The sequence below is a fragment of the Zonotrichia albicollis genome, chromosome 1, assembly GCF_047830755.1.
Source record: "Zonotrichia albicollis isolate bZonAlb1 chromosome 1, bZonAlb1.hap1, whole genome shotgun sequence".
Lineage (NCBI taxonomy): Eukaryota > Metazoa > Chordata > Aves > Passeriformes > Passerellidae > Zonotrichia > Zonotrichia albicollis.
In genome coordinates this window covers 76,477,819-76,497,840 of record NC_133819.1, presented here as the reverse complement: position 1 = coordinate 76,497,840, position 20,022 = coordinate 76,477,819, and the positions used below count along the sequence as shown (strand labels likewise).

General features: G+C 33.6%; 2 long non-coding RNA genes across 3 annotated transcripts in view; one reads left to right on the top strand and one right to left on the bottom strand.

Moving 5' to 3' along the window:
- LOC141729703 (uncharacterized) overlaps window positions 1-18,629 on the bottom strand; it is a 31,500-nt gene extending 12,871 nt beyond the window's left edge. Inside the window, exons 1-6 of one of the 2 annotated variants that reach the window (XR_012581144.1) lie at window positions 18,492-18,586; window positions 17,320-17,394; window positions 16,487-16,677; window positions 8,665-8,731; window positions 7,166-7,330; window positions 1,126-5,258 (exon numbers count right to left, since the gene is read on the bottom strand). This is a non-coding gene — a long non-coding RNA (uncharacterized LOC141729703). Of the gene's footprint in view, window positions 1-1,125; window positions 5,259-7,165; window positions 7,331-8,664; window positions 8,732-16,486; window positions 16,678-17,319; window positions 17,395-18,491 lie in introns of those variants that run through there. The other variant, XR_012581145.1, reaches the window with a different exon arrangement.
- LOC141729704 (uncharacterized) lies at window positions 7,837-19,402 on the top strand. Its single transcript, XR_012581146.1, has 4 exons — window positions 7,837-7,976; window positions 12,772-12,880; window positions 13,843-13,879; window positions 17,863-19,402. It is a non-coding gene; the product is annotated as an uncharacterized LOC141729704 (long non-coding RNA).
- The last annotated feature ends 620 nt before the right edge of the window (window positions 19,403-20,022 follow it).

The following is a 20,022-nucleotide window of genomic DNA, read 5'->3' as shown; positions in this document are numbered from 1 at the left end:
CGAGCAGGTTTTAAGTTATGCCAGGTATTTGAGAGCCTGGAGAAAAAACAATGATGAAAATTGTAGATCATTGTAGAAATCCAGAAGAAGATTTAGGATTGTTTGAATGAAGTGTGTAATTATTTTTGAAGAACTTTAACTTTAGACCTCTTTCAAAGCTTCAAATTCTCATTGAGCTGTGGCAACACAGTCATTATTATTTAAGAAGTCACCTTTGTGAAAAAAAAGAAGTCTAAAGTGTGCCATTTCATGGTCCAGCAACTTAAAATTACTCAAAGATTTGTGTTAATACAATAGGGAGCAAACAATTTTATTTGGTCCACAAGATTGATTGGCTTTGAAAAATTAACACCTTAGAAACATTTTATTAAGAATCTATGTGGAAGAACTTTGCAAATTTTAGTCTTATCAGTAGTAACTCAGATTCAGAAGGAGAGGTATCAGAACATCCCTTCTGTTTATTTTGACAAGAACTAGAAATATTTATTTTATTTTATACAGGACAGATTTTTCCCAGTTTGGAGGGAAAAACTCTATCTGTGACTCTTAACTAGTCTAACTCAAAAAATAAGTCTTGAGAACTGAAAGAATAATGAATGTAATAAATGTAGTAACTGGCATAACCTATCTGTTGGCAAAATCTATTTAGTTTCTCTTTTCATTTAGTGACAGGAAGCCTGATAATTCAGTATAAATTGAAAAAGCCCTATTATTGTTAAGAATAAGTTTTTGTAACAGATTTTGGATAGTGAAAAAAATTGATGAAATGTTTATGTTATTAATCATAACAATGTTTCACTTACCTGAATAATTAAAATGAATAGTCTTGATTTTGAAAAGAAAAACAAAACCAACATCACATTGCATTAAAAATATCAATGACAATTCATGAGTATCATTTTGTCTCCCACATTGACATAAATACCTCAGTTCTTTCAAGATATGTACATTTTAACTCTTATAAAATGGAGATAGGTGTTTATAAAATATCGTTGTCTGAAACGTACAATTAGGAACTACTGAGTTCTATCTTTAGAAACTTCAACATTGTGAAAGAATGTTCAAAAATATTTCTGCAGTTTGCTTAGAGAAATAAATACTTCAGAAACTATGTTTGGGGTTAGCAATTTGCCTAGGAAAATCTATTTTGTTACATAAAATAACAGTGAAAATAACAATGAGATAACATTAGGTATTGTTTAAATGACCTTCTCAAATAATACCTTTTTTTATTCAAATTACCCACAGACAGAACAGCAGGGCAAATGAATCACAGAGACTATTGCATACATCTTCCTTTATTTTATTTAACTCTTCAGTGAAGCATAGAGAAGTATTTTGGAAAAAAAAATAGAAATTATTTAATATGCTGCATTTAAATCTGATTAAAAGATTCTTTAAAAGCTACCAGGTACTGTGAAAGAGTACCACAGAAATTTCTCATAATGATTTCATGAACAAATATTTACATTTAATTTTCTTTCTCTTATTCATCCAGTCTGAAAGTCTTGGACACCCAATATTATTAAGTTTTCTCATTCTTACTTCAGAGATTAATCTGGTAGTTGAGCATTATGCAAATGGAGCAAGGTGATGGCTCCCAAAATGGCATGTTTACAAGGACCTGTCAGACCAATACCTAACCATTAAGGTTATATATCTTTTTCCCCTATAAAAACCATCTTGCATGTGATAAGCTAGATTTTTGCTGAAGCTTAGTATCTAGGGAAATAAGTCCTTCTGCAAACTGGAAAATGGTTAGCTGATTCTTTTGGGAAGATGTTTTTGTGGTGTGTGGGTTTTTTTGTTTTGGTGGTTTTTTTTTTTTTGGTTTTTTTTTTCTGGTGCTATGAAAAAGTTCTCATTTTATATAAATTTGCAGACACTCCAATTTCATATCCTATATCCCAGCTGAATTTTAAAAATTAGTTCCTTTTTACATGAAGCATTCTGAAAAACTTTTTTGAAACTAAAGTGCATTATTAACTTAGGGAGGGGATGATCGGTTTCAGCAGATTATTTATTTGACCAACACTGCTCTGAGGATGATCATTTAAAGCTTCTTTGAGGGAGTGGGATTCTCATCTGACATTCTGATGATTTTCCCATTCCTTCTCAGAGAATCCTGATTGTTGAACTTCCACCATTAAAATGGGGATAATAAAAGATTAAAAACTTTGGAGTAGACCTTAACATAGCCAATTGTTTGTCCTCTGAACTTTACATAAATTTCTTGAAAGATGGTTGTTCAGACAACTTGTTCTCTACCACTGTTTTTTATTATGGTAATATGATTTAATTCTATATCTTGATTCATGATGAGTTTGAGTAATTAACTTTAAACTCTGATCCTCTTTTCTTTAAAAAAACTAGCCGTCTACTTCGCAGCATTGCTAATTAATAATCATTATTTCCTCTTAGCTACATATAGTTGCATCTTATTTTAAACAAAGAGTATTCCATTTTGATCTTTTTTTTTTCAAATTTAGGAATTTCCATCTGCAGACATAAATATTTTCTGTTCCTTTCTCCTTTTCATTACTACATTGAGTACCAGAGGTTATAAGACCTGTGCTGGCAAAACCTTGCCTGGTACAACCATACAAGTTAAGAAAGATTATTTATCAGAATTTTGAGTGTTTTCATACTCAATTTTATTCCCACAATATAAGTATTTTCATTTAAAATGTACCACCCCATTACTCTTGAGAGATTCTATAAGATAGAAGTGTTTTTTGTATTTGAAATACACTGCATCTATTTCTTCCCAAACCACCAATATTATTCTATATTAGTTTACCAGTAATTAATTTTGTTAAGCTGCCTGGTTTATAGTGCCTTATGTCCTTTTCTCTTTCTCCTGTAAATATTTGTCTTCTTCTGTGCTTACTCCTTGTTGGTTCTAAAGCTTAACTGATAACAGCTGTGAGGGAGTCTCATAGGTTTACAAAGTAATTTTTTGAAATTTTTTATGGTTCCCAGGTGATCAGAAAAAAATTACTTCATGTAAACAGTCTATACACTATTCTTTTAATACTGTGGTTTATGTTCTTTCTCCTTTATTCCTTTCAGTTATGTCAATCATCTGTTCTGAATGTCTGTGATTTAGATTCAGACACAGATAAGAGACTGATGTAACAGAGGACACTTCTAAATAGATTTCCTTCAACCACTGGAGGAAGCTTGTTATTCCAGAGACAAGCTCTTTATCACAGTTTCCCAAAATGGAATATTTGATTTTAGAAGATTTTTAAGTAAAAAGTTGTTCATTGCAAGGCTATTAGTCATGCTGTTTTCTTCCAGCCTTTGCACAGATCTTTCTAGTCCTGTACTGTCCCATTAGGAGCCATAGTCCACATGGTCAAGAGTCTGCACCCTTTTCTTTCTCTCTCTGAGACACTTGTTTATGACATACCATGAAATTATCTCTCCTGAAATTTACATATTTCTAAAGTGGAGATGAACTCAAGTCCATCGTTGCCTTCGGACTCTGGACTTCTCCTGCTGATTCTTTGCCGTCGAGAAGTTTAGAGGAGCTTAGAGTAATTCTGGAGAACTAGTTTTTGGGCAGTACAAATGCTAATGACCAGCTATCTCTTCAGATGAACTCCTTTCAGCTGACTGTTCATCTCTGGTGTTAATCCATTTTGTGAATCTTTAAAAGGCAGATCCATGTGTCTAAGCTCTATTGCTTCTGCTTGTTTATTTATTTTTTTTTAAACAATTTTCCACATGGGGAAAAAGAGAAAGGCTGGAATCAGTAATTCACTGAGAAGGCACCACCCATCCTTTATTCAGGCAAGGTGAAACTTTATCTAGTCATCAGGGGAAGAAGTCCATTATCAGCTGTGCTGATAATGTTAATTTTTATTCATGTAATTAATGTAAAAACCAAAATGAAAGGAAAAAGAAAAGACATACTGAATGCTTCACATTTTATTTTCAGACAACTTATAATCAGATTTTTGTTACCATTGAATACTATACGCCTGTTTCCTTTGGATTCCCTTTTGCTGCTTGGAACTTTTAAAATGTTTGTCACCCTGCATCTTTCAAGGACCATAAATGGTTAATAATATTACTTTGTCTTGTAGGGTTATGTGGAAGTAGATGTATTGTAAATGAAGAATTCTCAAGGTATAGTAGTAACATGTGAGTATTTAGAAGATATTTTATGATTTGTGTTCAGTGAAATACTTAAAAAAAGAATTAGAGATGGACAGAGATTGTGGTAGATAGAAAAAAATTGAACAAGATGGAACAAGACAAAAGCATTTAAAAAGAAACCAAACAGAAACTGTCACATATCAGGTAATGAATGCTACAGGAAATTGTTCATGTAGTAGGAATAAATTGGCATTTCTGAACTCTTTCGTGTTTGACTTAGGAACTTTCCATACTATATTTCTTTTAATATAATGTGTTTTAAGTTATTGTACTTCTACATTGTGGATTTTTATTCATATTTGAATCAATTTTGATTCTGTAAATGCCAATCTGGCTTCCAATTCCAGCATAACTTTTGCCATTATTGCAGTTTTGGATTTCAGTACAAATGAGTTACAAGCCAATTACCTTGAAAAAGAAGGAAATGTAATAGAGAAATATATCATATATGAATTTAAGAAGAAGGTTTCAGAAAAAAAGTATTAATATTTTAAACCAGTAAGAGTAGATAAACTGTCCAGAACTGATTGATTTCTACACAAGATAAGTAGTTTGAAGCTTCAATAAAGAATACAGCTCTTTGACCCAATATGTAATCATGTAATTGAGAAGAATCATCAAATTGTGAATCCCAAAACTGCCATTGTTATTGGAAGTTCAATTAGATACTGATTAGATTATTAAAAAATACGATTTTTGGGTATGTATTTCTTATGCTTATCAATCTCTTTTACTTAGGAGGGTATGTTTTCTTGCGGATCTATATCATAATGAAAGACAGGTGGAAAAGATATTAATAGCACTTAGTCCCTTTCCACAAAGATGTAGGGTAGCCATGCGTAGTAAAGGGTACTGTGAAGTTGAGTATATTCACAAGTGATATGAAATTAAAAGCTGGAATAAAATCTTAGAGAAAAGTATCATGATACTAAGTGACTGGCTATACCAAATAGGTGGAATTCAGTTTTGCTGACTATACTTCAGAGTACATGGATGAAAAATTCCTAATGTTCAACATGCGGATTGCTGCTATCACTTAGGAAAGAAATGTGGAAACGGCTGTGAAAACACTGTAGTCCAAGCACTGTTTCCTGTTAGCAAAGATGAAAAACACAAGCAGTATTATGAATAATGAGGGAAAAGTTGGGTAACAGACAAAAAGCATATTCTGACTGCATTATGTCAAAAATGAAGTGCCCATTCCCCTCACATTGTATAAACAGACTGCCATTCTGAGTAGGAGCTAGGTAAGTTTTGTGACTAAACATCGGCAAAAAAGGATTCTTGGGGAAAGAAAAGAATTTCAGAAGGACAGCTAAAAGAAGAACTTGTGTGTGAGAATGCTTGGGTTTGGCTGCCAAAACTTGAGAGAATCTCAGGAATGAAAAGGAGCTAACAGGTAACTGGGAATCAGACTCCCAAGTATTTCATGTTGCAGACATGATAGTTTACAGCTACAGCTGATACTTCTCTGAATGACAGCAGCTGGTTTTCAAGGGAGAGAAAGAGGGAATACTTTGTCAGCCAGGATTGTCTTTGAATATTTCTCTGAGCCTTGCTCAGTGGTTAAATACCTACAGAAACACACTGCTACATGTGCTATACAGATTCCACTATGTAGCTGTTGCTTCCAGTACTATTCCCATACAGTTTCTGTACCACTAATAACTCCTACATAGCATTTCTCAGACACACATAATGCAGATACAGAACCTTCCAGGTGACCTATAAATGCATCAGTATCAAACAACAGTCAAATAACTGTTTCCTTGTTTTGTATTTTGCCTATTTGACTATCTTGTTAAACCTTTCAGGGTCCACCTCAGAACTAAGAACACAATTCAGAAATCTGAATTGTTCAATTTCCAAGTATATGATATATGTCTTACAAGTAGAAACTATGCCTTCATGAACACAGAAAATAATATTTCTAGCCTACATAAATAAAATGAAGTAAATCTGCAGATACCTATGAGTGAACTATGCCAGTTCTGAAAGCACAATTAAACTAAAATTAGAGGAAACCTTTTTAAAATTTGCTCTGGACTTATTTTTAGTACTAAGGCTATAGCAATTAAAATAAGCATATTCCTATGGGTTCTAATTATATACAGGATACTTTGTCCTAAAAGTTCATATCTTGAACAATCAGATAGAATACATTGATAAGCAAATTTTATGACTCCCTTGGAATAGAGAAGGCAAAAAAATCCATTTAATGACTACATAGTGAATTACTACTGCTGAAATTTCTATATGACTGTTATTGGATGGGTACAGTATAAGGTTTTGTAAATGGCCTGAGTTTTCTTTCTTTTAAGGCCTTGTATATTTTGGGATTATTGTTGTTACCTATTCTCATATCTTGAACTAACAAGACAGAGGCATTTCAGGGATATGGCTTCATCATTATTACAGTGAACAAATGTAATGATTCTTAGAAATTAAAGAGAGAATTTTACAGAATTATATTTATTTAAAGAAAGCTAGTTTGAGAAAATTCCTGTGGCAAAGGAAATTCATAGGCAGTTCTGGCTGAAGAGTATTATCAGGGAGGAAAAGCGGCCCGAGGGTGCTCACAGCTGCCCCAGAACTCCCTGGTATCTCCCTGTGTACATGTGGGAACACCTGCCTTGGGTTTAGTCACAATTCATAGGAAGATATTTGAAGAAGTTTTGCTTTCTTTTCTATTTTTCTGATGACAAAGCAGGACTGTTTGGTGATTTTTCAATAAAAAGCTGAAAATGTGAAGAATCTGTGACTCAATTCTCACATGACAGCCCAGCACCACTTAATGTAAGCATATCCATGAATAACAGTGGCAATCTTCTCTTTATTGCTTTCCTAAAATATGAAGCTTTGTTCCAAATCCCCAATATATATTGACAATATTACATCTTTCAATATATTAACTATTCTATTTAAAAGGTCTAAAAATTTATTGTGAATATAACCAGCATTAGCCCCATCTCCCCAATGAGAAAGAAATGCATTTTACCTGTCTTGAGGTCTTCATTCCATTTTCTACGATGCATTTAATGTGATTGTCTTGACTTTGAACATAATGTCTTTGTGGAAGGACAGGCTTTTTTCATAATCTGGTATTGCCTTCTTTTATTGATCCTTATTTGCTGTGATAGGGATGAGGAATATCACATTTGACCTAGGATATGATGTGGGATATCATAAGATCATTAGATATAAATCTGTTTTTACGCACAACTATAAATATTGGGACAGAGGGAATAACTGAGACACAGATGTTTAAACTAATATGCAAGAATTAGGAGAAAGAAAAAAAACTAAGTCAACAGATTGCATTAAAATGCATATTATATTGATTAACTTCATAGATATTTGAAAAGAAGAAACCTTTTGGCTGCTCTCTGCAGGATATTTGATAGAGATTTTAACTCAGTGAGATAATTGATATTACTCTGTATTAGTTAGCAATGATTTTCACTGAAGTCTGCATCCTTCTGTAAAACAGCTACTCGGGATACCCTTGCTGAATATTAAGATTATGAAATAAAGCTAATTAAACTGTCTAACTAGTGGTGCAAAGGCCTAACACAAACTTGCATGAAGGTCTTGTAAGTGTGTCTGGGGTTGTATTTGTTTATTTAATTCTCCCAGGGCGTTTTCTGCTGGTTTTTTTTTAAGGGGCACAACATCTGGACATAGGTGGAAGACAGATTTCCTGCTGCCCTGACCCAACTGCTGTCTTCTAGCTCAGCCTGGAAACTCAGGAGAGGGCACAAATGGGGATTAATGGGCTGTTTCCAGGGAAAGGAAATGCTCCACGGAAGGTAAGCGACTTGGTAAGCTGCGACACCATAGTGTAAGTACAAGTGGATGACGCCTGGAAATGAAAACAGAACGCAAATTTTCCAGACATTGTTAGAATGATAATATAAAAGCAAACCTTTATTTGAAAGCCTTCAGATACACAATATGGCAAAAATCACACCCCAAATAAGATGCCAAATTTTAAAAGATCGGGCAATTAGAATATGTAGCCGATATTGTCCAGTAAGAGGAACAGTTGGTTAAATAATTTCCCCCCTGGCTTCTGGCCTATTGGAGCTCTCCACTCAATCTCTTACCTTACCTTTATTATGTCTATGATTACAAGCTACAGAATAAAAAGTCCTTGGTGAACTAACAAGATTAAACTAAATTTTAGGAATGCAGCAATATGTGTCTATTCACTATGGGGAAAAAAGCTGGAAAAGCACTAGAAGTTATATGTAGGCACTGAACTGTGTACATAGCTACAAAAAAAAAAAATATATGTATTCTTCATAATTTTTATGAAGAATACATAAAATTTAAACACTTTAGGCACACTGAGACATTTGCAGAAAAGCATAGAGAGTGGAGCCATTTTATCATGGATGGATCTAAAAAGGAAGACATCTTACACCAGGGCACACTGAGATTAAATTTTAAATACTGTTATTTTGCAATTCAACAAAGATATGTAATTATACTTACTCTGAGGCATCTTCATTTGGAGGGATTTTGGTGTCGAAGTCTTTAATTAAAGTTATTTCCTGGAGTCCTGAGAATAAAACTAAGAGTTTTTAGGTTCATCATAAACAGAACATTCTGAATGACCATTAAAACAATTGAGAAAAGATTCATTTGAAGTTGAAGTGTAATTCTAACCTGATGCTAATTTTGTAAAATTCTGTTGTTTTTTTTTTTTAATATAGACCAAAGGTAAAGCACAGATTTACTTTTTTGTAAATCTGTGATTTTGTTTCAGATAAAATGCTTCTCCTCAGTGAATAATACTGGATTTGAAGTTTAGTTCCAATCTGGGCTATTATAGTTGTAGTGGCACAAATAAAATTTATTAAGGGGGAATTTATTAAGGGGGAACAGTAAGGAACTACTTACTGTTCTGTACTCACCTGTCTTAGGGGGAAATAAAATTACATTTCAGGAAAATATGTGTATACCCTTGAACAGAAAAAAAGCATAAAGAGTTTTCGTTTGTGTATAAAGAAATGGACGTAGATAGCCTGAGGTAGTATATATGAAATTAGATCTGATTTCTAGAAATGTCATACAAAAATGGAACCCTGTATATCAAGACTGTTTATGTGATAAATCTGAGTATGTTCACAAAAATTATGCAAACAAGAAACTAAAGGTTATTTTTTGCATTTGTAATAAAAAAAAAGACCTAATATAAGTTTTGATGTAAAAGCTGTCAGCTAGTTAACTCTTTAAAAATGCTTTGCTAACAGCATAAATCTACAAAATAATAACTGCCAGCTGTGCCTTTTTTTCTCAGATTATTGTATATATACCTTTAATGGATAAGCATATGAGTGTGTCTTTTGAAAATGCTCTTAGCAATGTCATTTGATCAAGCATTCATAATTCCTTTTGTGAGGTGTTGCCTATTATAAGAATCCATGTTAATACATTCCACTGATTGGTGGAGTCTGTAAAATATGGCTTTCAGTATAGGCTCAGCTGCTATGTTTTTTTTTTCCCTCTAGCCAAATGTTTACTTCATATAATTAAGAAAGCAGAGGTAAAGATTACAGACATCATTTTGTATGAGTGGATGAAAGAATGCCTTTAACCTAAAGTCAGTCCAGGAAAATGAGCTGCTTGACACCTAGTTAGGAGGACTGATCAAACAGTGCAGGAAAGGTAATATTTGTCCAAATGCAAATGACACTTGCTTCACTAAATTTTCATTAATCGATGTGGTCATAAGGATGTATTCTTCATCTCCAAATTCCTTGCTAAGTAACTATTCATAGATAAATGTGCCAATATTCAATGACAATTTGCAGTTATATGGAGATTTTACAAGTGCCAAAGGCTTTCTGGGAGACGTTAAATGTATGGGGAAAAAGTAGCCTCTCTTTAGTGAAGAATAAGGTGCAGAATAAATTAAGAAAATAGCAGAATATTCAAAGATTGAAATGACAAAACTGAAAAGTATAGTCCAAAGCAAAAGTGGCCAGATCTCCAGGTACTTTGTAGATCTCTGAATGTGTGTATATTCTGTGAAGATCTCTCTTTTAGTGGACAACAAAACAGTAAATTATATTTGTGTGAAGTAAAGTATAACAATCTATTTTTATTTGCTGATGTATTTAATGGGGAATTCATGTCCAGTTCTTTGCCTATTGCCTCAGTATTAGTGATTTTCATTTTTTACTGAGGAAGAAAAAAAAATTAACTTCTTCCTAAATTTTCCAACTGAGTAGTATATATATTTCACTAATAAATGTAATAATTTATTTGTTGATATATCTATTACAAATCTTTAAGTATGTCTTCTTTGACAGAGTCACACCTCACCCATAAAATCCAAATTGTGACTATATTGGAAATACCTATGCCCATACTGCTTTCACAAGAGCATAAAATAAATCCCATCCCTGCTACAGTTGTAGCAACAAAAGGGAACAAAGGTAATGGAAGTTTCAGTACTCAGCCAATGTTTGGCTCTTTGTTCCTTGATATTCCCTGACCTACTTTTGCCCTTTGCCTTCCTTATTTGATATTAAAGTGATATCTAACTCCAGCAATTCTTTTGCTTATTCTCATTCAACATATTATGCAAAACTCATTCTTTTGTTTGTTATTGGTTCAGTAAGAAAAAAATGATCTTTGGGTGATCTTTGTACAGTTACAGTAGAACTGCCATATAGATTTCATTGAATAAGGATGAAAACTCCAATCCCTAAAAAATGTGAAAATTCCATATCCAGAAAATCACATACACCTTAATTCTGCAGAGATCAACATATAATTAATGTTTGGGCTTTCTTCAAATTTTTTGTGTGACAGAAGGAAGCTGTAAACTGTGATCAAAGTGATCTCTGCCTTAGGCATCTTTCCTGTTACCCCTGCCTTCAGAATTCACCACATCTTTCTGTTCATGGTAGGGCTTGTGTGCTCTCAGCTAAAAAGAAACATGAAGGTTCAAAAGATACAGAAACAAACCTGGGACCTGGAGAGTTCATGCATGCACAATATATGTAAACCTACAACATTATCCACTATTGCTGCATCTGCAAGAATGAGAGTTACTTCAGTAAAATGATTTTTTTTATCCTATCATCAGCAACAATTCCTTCTAATCATAGCAGTCTGTGGATTATTTTCTTTTCTAAGATTTTCATATAGTTATGTGCTTTTAAGATATTCCACAAAAATAGATTTGGCAAAGTTCTCACTATTTCTTTCCCAAGACCCAATTTGTTATTGCAAACTTACCCCAGTTTGATTTTCTAGTGTGATTTATTTATTGGTTTTGTGTCCATGGCATCTATAATTTACAGTCATTCTGCAGGCTGGCAGATCTCATGGCAGTATTACATCAAAATCAGTTTGAATTAATTCATTAGTTAAAGAATCTTTTGTAATTTGATTTCTTTTCAACAGTTGTCAGTGACAGTGTCTGCTGCCAGCTAATCTTGATTATTTAAAACAACAATAAAAAACAAAAGCTAATGGCTAGTTGAGTAGAATTGTATTGCTTAAGGCTTGCAGCTGATCTTACAGCTAATAATATGAGTGTGTTGCAATTAGTTCTGATAGATGTTCAGATTGCATTTCTCTGATAAGGGAGGAAAAACAAAACCCAGAAATTTGGCTTTATGAGCTATTACTTATTATTCAGGCAATGACAATGGTTCCTTTAAACTAAGAAGTCAGGTTATGCATTGGGATTTGTATAATATGATTTTTGATTATATATGGCCAAATCAAACATGCTGAAACCTCAAGACTGTAATGTCAGGAACAAATCCCAAGACATCTAGAAAAAGGATGGTTTTTATTTAGCAAAATAAACTATTCAAATCCCAAAGCGATGTCTTTGAATATTTTTGGAGTTTAAGATTCTGACTTGCCTTACATTCTCCTTTGCCAACTAGTATTTTTTCTTTGTTTCAGAAAATCCTCTTCTTTTTCTCTTCCCTTTGTGACATTGTTTTCTCCAATCAAAGAGTTCAGATCTTTAATTATTCAAGGACATTTTCTCCAGACAGATATGGAATTGCAAGTTTTCTGCAATAATATACATGCAGGGCTGACTTCTGATCATGATAAATTAGTGTAATTTTGAAATGCCTTAAAAAGAATAAATTATATTCAAATAGGAAGCAGTAGAATTTTTAGAACATTACTCCCTTTCCCACTACCTATCAACCCCAAAACAAAGCAAAAAACATTAATAACTTTACTGGGAAAGATTTTTGTTTATCCAACAACAATTTTCATGTGGCACAAATATTACATTTTAGTTGTTTGTACAATTACATGGTGTCTGCTAGCATTATGTTGGATGCAGGCATCCTTATCCACAGCTTACTTTTTCTAATGAAAAGTCCTGGCAACTGAACTGTCTCATCTGCATTTTCTGTGAGTATACAAGCTGTAGTAACATAAAATAAAACCAAAATAATTCTAGTGAACCAAAAGATTTCATATGAAAAAATATCTAAGTCTAGCTCTAAGCTGAAGAAAATTCAATTCAAATTTTATCACCATTTATATAACAAATAAATTTTGCTTTTAAGGTATTCATGCTGCACCATCTATTTTTTTCTGCATGGTATACAGATGGCACAGACGTTTCAGATATTCAACAGATCAGCTCCTGCACACTCTCTGTTGAAACCTTCCCGAGTTTAATGACTGAGAATCCATTTTGCTTAATCAGACTCTCAAGGTAAATGGTAGGATTTTTTTTCCTACTAAACTATATTTTATGCTTTCCTTATCTTTATTTGTCCATGCTGAATTCAGAAATTATTCTGAAGTTAATTCTAAAATGCATTTCAGTTTTGGGGATAGGTTCATAATCATATAGTTTAGCTTGTATGAAACTTACAAGTTGAATGATGTGTTCTGGCTAATATTGCCAGATTTTGCTGCCTAAGTCATTTCACCTGCATTTAAGGATTCCATGGGGTTTTTTTCTAACACAGAGGGAAGGACCACCTGGTTTTACATTTAGGTTCAAACTTTTATCTTGAAATAATAAACTAAGAATAATATAAACAAACAAACAAAAAATGTTCATGTTATTGGCAATAGTGAGCCACCCCCCTTTAAGTGAGATGTGGAACATCGCTACCAAAGGAAACCCTTATCTTACAATATCTCACATATCTTTCAGGGACAGACATGTTTGAGTAAAGTTTTCTTCATTTAGAGTTGATGTCATGTAAAATTATAATGTTTTGAAGGTTAATTTATCGCTGTAAGAAGTACCAATCTGCTCATAACAGGATTGAGTACATTTAATTCACCATAATGAGAGAAATTCCTAGATATGTTATCTTTTCATATTACTGCAAATCTGGATCTTATATAAATTTTTTCCATATTTTCCCCCTAGATTGCCATTTATGTTATAAAACATATATGCATTTCTATATGCATACATGTGCATGCCACCCTGTCCTCAAGTTACCCATATATTTAATTTTGATGACAATATTCTCTTTGTATAAAATATTTACTGGGATGTTGTGAGAATGGCATGGTTTGGATCTGGGAAATATGTCTATTTACCACAAGAAAAACAAATATGTGAAACAGTAGTAACAAATCAAAACTTCCCATGCCAAATTTCCAGTAAATGATTATTAAAAAATATTGTTTACCCATGGTGTTTGCTTCCAGCAGGTGACCAAATTACCTCCAACAGCCTGAGCAGATGCAGGTATGTAATGATAAAAATACTCCACCTGAACAGACATTCTTTTTCCTTTTGGAATAACATGGCTTGGCTTACAAAACTGACTCAGACAGCAGTAGCTGCAGTAGATCTTCATGTATTAGATACACATTTTGACTCTGTGCTAACTTGGTATTTGAAATCTTGCTATGATATTCAGAAATGTATCATAAAGTAATTCAAGTGTATCATTGGACAGGTCTCTTTTGGCCTCATTTTTCTTCTCTTCATTCAACCTAATTTTATCCTACTTGTTCTCCACCACCATGGTTGTTTTTTTTCTCTTTTTACCCCAGGACTGAAAAATCAGGTGCCAAACTTGACAGAGGAAAGACACTAATGAAGCATATTATTACACTGTATTTCAAAAAGGAATTAAAAATGTGAAGAATGATTATATAAAATTATTTTGCTTGCACTAATAATGTCAACTGAGCAGGATAAACACAGCTTCCAAACTTTATTTGAAAGAAGAAAATTAATGATCGTAGTGTGACAAGAGAATGCATGACGTAAATGGTGCTTGTTTTTTTCCCAATTACAGAATGCTTAGGTTTTGGAAGAATAAAAAATTAAGTGTGCTTGTCTTGGTACATAGGAAACATAAAGTAAATAATGTGGGAAATAGCAATAGAAAAATTGCGAAGACTACATTTTATCACTTTGTGCACCATCACCAATGATAATTTCTCTGGAGGAGAGTTTGACTCAGTTGCAGGAGGACAACTTGTGATTATTTCCTTTTCCCTCCCCCTTTGAAAAGAAGGGATTAATTCTGGAATTTTAAATTTGGGTTTACTACAATTGCTACATTTTAGACACTAATGCAGGTTAGATTTGGAGAACTCAGTATCTATCTTGATCAATACAGATATATCTGCATTTCAGGTCCTTGAAAACTCCTAACTAACCACTTCTTTTAGTAGTACTAGTTGCCTTTTTCCCAACCTGGAAATGAAACTCTAGATAATTTTAGTAAGGAGGTAATATAAAAATGGATCTTTAATTAAGACCTTCAGGGGCAGTTATTGAAAAATGTCCACAAAAGCCCACCCTTACAGGGATGAGTACACATTTATAAGTTTTAGGGAATTAGCATAATTAATAAAAATTATGCTCATTTGTGCAATTAGGAACACAAGTGGTGATGCAATTCCTCCCCAGGTGTAGCTCCTTCTCTGGAGGCTCCCCTCAGCTCTAGCTGCATTTTGTCCATGAAATGTATCATGAAGAGTTGTTCTTGGCCTTGGCTCCCAGGAAGAATCAAGATAGCACTGGAGCCTTGTATACCCTGGGGCTTGGAGATCTGGAATTTTTGTCTTTCTGCCTAGGGAAAGGCCATGGAAAAACACTGGGAAAACTAGCAACTGATACAATAGGCTACACAGCTACAAATATATCTGTGAAGAATATAGAAAACATATAAAAGGGAAAAAAAAAGGCAAAACTCGAACCAGTATCACAGTCATTGCCTATCTGTAAAGACTGGTAATGCTCCTTAGCTTGGGCTGGTAAAATACTGTTAGTTAGATCCATCTTTATAATTGAATTCTATTTCTTCTGCTAAAATACCTTTTCCTCTCCCATAACCAATATGACTGTGTATTACCCACTTGAAGCTGTAGCAGTTCCAGTGGGTGATTATGTTCTTCCGAATAATCCTGATTATGTCACTGTTTATCTTTTTAAGTTGTTTTTGTTTGTTTCTTTGTTTTTCTTTCTTGCATGTAATCTAAAACTGTAGCTTGGAGTTCTGTATATGACAGAAAGAAAACTCCTAGTCAGTTTAATATTCTCTCTTGCATGTGATTTCCAATCCTCCATAACTAGTCAATAGTTTTATCACAATACATTTTCTTAAGTCTCTCAAAGATAAGAAAGTAAAGTTTTGGGAAGTTTTGTTTTTGTTATCTGAGAGGAGAAGTTCTTGAGTTATTTAAAATACTAAATAAACTGTTACTTGTGAATTTTGGTCCATTGCTTCTAAGAACTTTTCTTGGATAGCACTTTATGTATTCCTTCATGTGCTAATGGTTCTGCAAAGAAACTAATTAGTTGAAATATGCATCTAGCTGTAAATCTCTTGCCATGTTCGGGGTGGGGAGAAAAGCCAATGAAAAGCATGCTGTCTCAATGGACTAGCAGTTTGACTATTAAATCTATTGACTCACATAATTGTACTGCTATGAAGAGACTCCATTATCTCAAATTTCCATGGAGATATTGACCTGATTGTCATCTTGAACAGCAATTGCGACTCCTACATCACAGTAACAAAATTTTAGTAGTGCGCTGTTTAAATGAGGAAAGGGGAAATAAAGCTTTCATGACAGAGAAGATTAAATTGTCCTACTATGCAGCTAGAATTGTATATGTGCAACCTGATATAAATGCATAACATGGAACAGAAATTAGTACTAGTATAAGTGTTTGAAGTTTTGAGATTTCCTCTGACCTACATGTAGCTCAATCAAGTATTGTGTGTAGAGCAATTATCATGTCAGAGTCATTAAATCTTCAAATTAAGGCTTTTGCTTCTTTGAACAGAAGAATATAATCTTTCAACTGGTGAATTCATAAAGTGACAGTTACCTCCACACATCTTTCTTTAGAGGGTATCTTTTATTTGAGGAAAGCAAAGCTTATTAATTATATGGATGTCCTGGGGTGACTTTATGATGCTTGTATCCCTCCCAAATCTGTTCCAAATCAGAGCAATGGATTTAAAGGAAGACAATGCCTTGTGCTGGTCTTACAGTGGTCTTCCAGCACCTGAAGAAAGCCTGCAAGAAATATGGAGAGAGATTACTTACAAGAACATGTAGTGACAGGACAGTGACAAAGGGGAATGGCTTCGCACTGAAAGAGAGCAGGATTAGATTAGATTAGATATTGGAATACAATTCTTTACTGTGAGTGGTGAGGCACTGGAATAGTTTGTGCAGAGAAGTTGTGGATGCCCTATGCCTGGGAGTGTTTAAGCATAGATTGGGTGGGGTTTTGACCAACCTTGTCTAATGGAAGTTCCCTGCTCATGGCAGGAAGGTTGGAACTAGATGAACATTAAGGTCTCTTCCAATCCCAGCCATTCTACAATTTTATGACTCTATGAAAAGAAATTTAAACATACCAAAACAACTACTGAATCAGGAAAAAATGTGAGGAACGGTTGAAGATAGGTAGTATTGAACATATCACGCTAAGAAAAGCTGATTAAGGATGTTTTAAATGAATGACTGGTGAACTGAAGTCCCAGAAGTAGAATGTGGACAACATTATGATAAGATTTTTAAAAGAGTGTATGACAAGATCTTCACACTGATTTAAACAGTATGTGAATTTCCTCTCTACACTTCATCCTCTGAGACTTCATCTCTTGTGGAAGACTAACACCTTCCCACTAGTAATACCAGCTGTTTTCTTACATTCTGCATTTTGATTTTCTGTCATTTTCCCCCATCGCTTTCTTTTTCTTCATAGCCTTTGGACTGCAAATGTTGCTGAATAAGAGAAAATAATTGCTTTAACATCTGACAGTTTCACTTTAGGCAAATGCAGCAGAATTTGAATAGGAAAAAACCAATGGTGTTATCTATAACAAAAAGCTTTTCTGAAATCTCTAATCCCCTTATGAAAGTTGCTATATTCTTGACTCTTCAATTTTGGTACGCTTGTTAAGTCTATGATTATGGGAATATATCCATGAAAAATTCACTTAAGAATTGTCTAGGGATGAAATATATCTACTGCATTAAATAGTCTGCATGATATTGAAATAGTTACAGGACTACCTAATGACCTCATTTTAGCTGAACCTTTTTCCCAATCTGATTATAACTTACACAGAAAATTGACCAGTTTGCAGAGACTATGTATTATACTACATGAAATGAAGTTATGTAATTAATCTTAAATTTCACATAGCTTTTCCCTACTGTCAACTTTCCTTGTATTTCTGTTCTTCACAGTGTTCTGATCACCAGTCAGCAGATTTGATCAAGAAGTTTAAATGGAATTCAGAACTGCAATGCTTAAGAAAACCTGAAAGAGTATGTCTATCCAGAGGAAAAATCTACTTGTATCATGTGTCTATGGAATCCTGTCATTGATTTAGGCATGCAGCTTTCCCCAGAGAAGTTGATTTGTGCACTTGACTACTTTACACCTCAAATACTGCATTTTAGAAAGGTTCCCCATAAAACTTTTATTGAATTTTCAGCTTCCAAAAAGCACTGCTTCCAATATTATTATTATTATTATTATGAGAGTAGCCCAGATTTCATAATTGTCTAGCTCTCCTTCAAAAAAGCAAAACCAACCAAACAAAAATCCCCAAACAAAGAAAAAGAAAACTCAACAAAACCCTCCCACTTTCAAAACCCACACTTCTAAACTAGGAAGAAGACCCTGGACACAGTATACAGTGATAATCAAAGTGTAAAGATGAGGTTGCATCTGAAATGAAAGACTCAGGCTTCACATTTTGTTTTGAAGATAGACTAGGTTAAGGCAGCTCTTTGTGCTGGGTTCTGAAATTTTAGCCTAATTCTCATGAGAACTCTGTTTTCCCCAGATGACAGAAAATGCTTGCCCTTACCTTCTGGTTTTCAATGGAGCAAAGAAATTGCAGGAGAGGGAGCAAGGATCTTTCAAACAGTCAAGATTCAAAGTATGTAGTGCTTTGAAAATCAATACAGCAACCTTGAACATGGGAACTTTGTGCAAAGAGCTAGTGCAAACAGTTCAGTAGGGAACAGAAAATGATAGGTAATGATTTCTAAACCAGACATACCCTACATTCCTTTATATAACATGATATTTGGATAAGCTGCACAAAAAAATGCTCTCCAACAAATAGATAAAAAGCATGACAAAAGCGCAGAAACAGGAGAGTTGTCATGAGGAAAAGGAGGAAATTGACCAGGGAACATGATGAAGAGTTGGGATGAGGCTCCTTTATCTGCACATGTGTAATACTGCTGTTTGATCAGACAGCTAAAATAGTAAAAGATAAGATAATCCCACATTTAAAATAGCATATTGAAACTAGAAGAAAACAGCCTTTCCTTCACCTTGTCATTCTTCCTTCCTGTGCAAAAGGAACACAAACATTTTGATCATTGCTGCACTATGCAATAAGACAGGGAGTTACCATGCAAACCATATATCAATTTAGGGCTCTTTTCCACTGTCTTTTTTGAATTGTTTTATATAGAAATGTGATCATTTACATGAGCAGCTGCTGCATGCTTACATGTGTGATAAAATTCTCGGCTTTGTGCATAGCAAGCAAATACAAAAACTGTACCATTGCATCTGGCATTGTGTTTCAACCCTGCTACCCCAAAATTGAGACAATAAGGAATGTCTATGTTCCTACTGCCAATTCATATTCCTCCCATTGATCAAATAAGAACAACTCAGTAGAACAGTGGAAGGAAGAAGATCTAATTTCTTCTTTACATTGCAGCACTGACTGCTGACCTGTACTACTATTCTTTTTCTAGAAAGCAGCAATTTTTTACTAAAAAATTGAAGTTATTTCACATATCATTGTTTTCCTGTGATTGTCAAAAATCAAATGTGTTTATCTCTGAAAGTAGATTCCTATGTACTTTTCTATGTTCCTTTATTATATAGACTTCAACAGAATTTATTAGAGATGAATTTTCATTTTCATCATTGGTAGTGTATCCATGGCAAACACAATGGAGAAAAATAATTTAAAATTAGCCCCTGTATCTGACAGAGAAAAATGGCATTAGAAACCATAAATTTTCTAGTGTTTTCAAAATGCCAGTATTTTAATCATATTATTAATTCTTTATAATCTCTCTTGTAACTCATTCTAGGACATGAGTTTGGTATTTGATCACAAACTGAACAGAAGGCTGTAATATAGAACATCATGTACATTTTAAAACTACTCAATGCAGCAGTTGATGAGTTGTACATTAATATTCACAAGGATGTATCTCCTTATGAAAATTAAATTTTCATAGGGAAAAGTTGATGTTTTTTAAATGCTTAATTAATTTAATTTAAATGTGATATTTTTATTTTTTTCATAAAATTTTCATTTATTAATATTTACAAGACCAGGATGGTATTTTGATTTAAGTATTTTA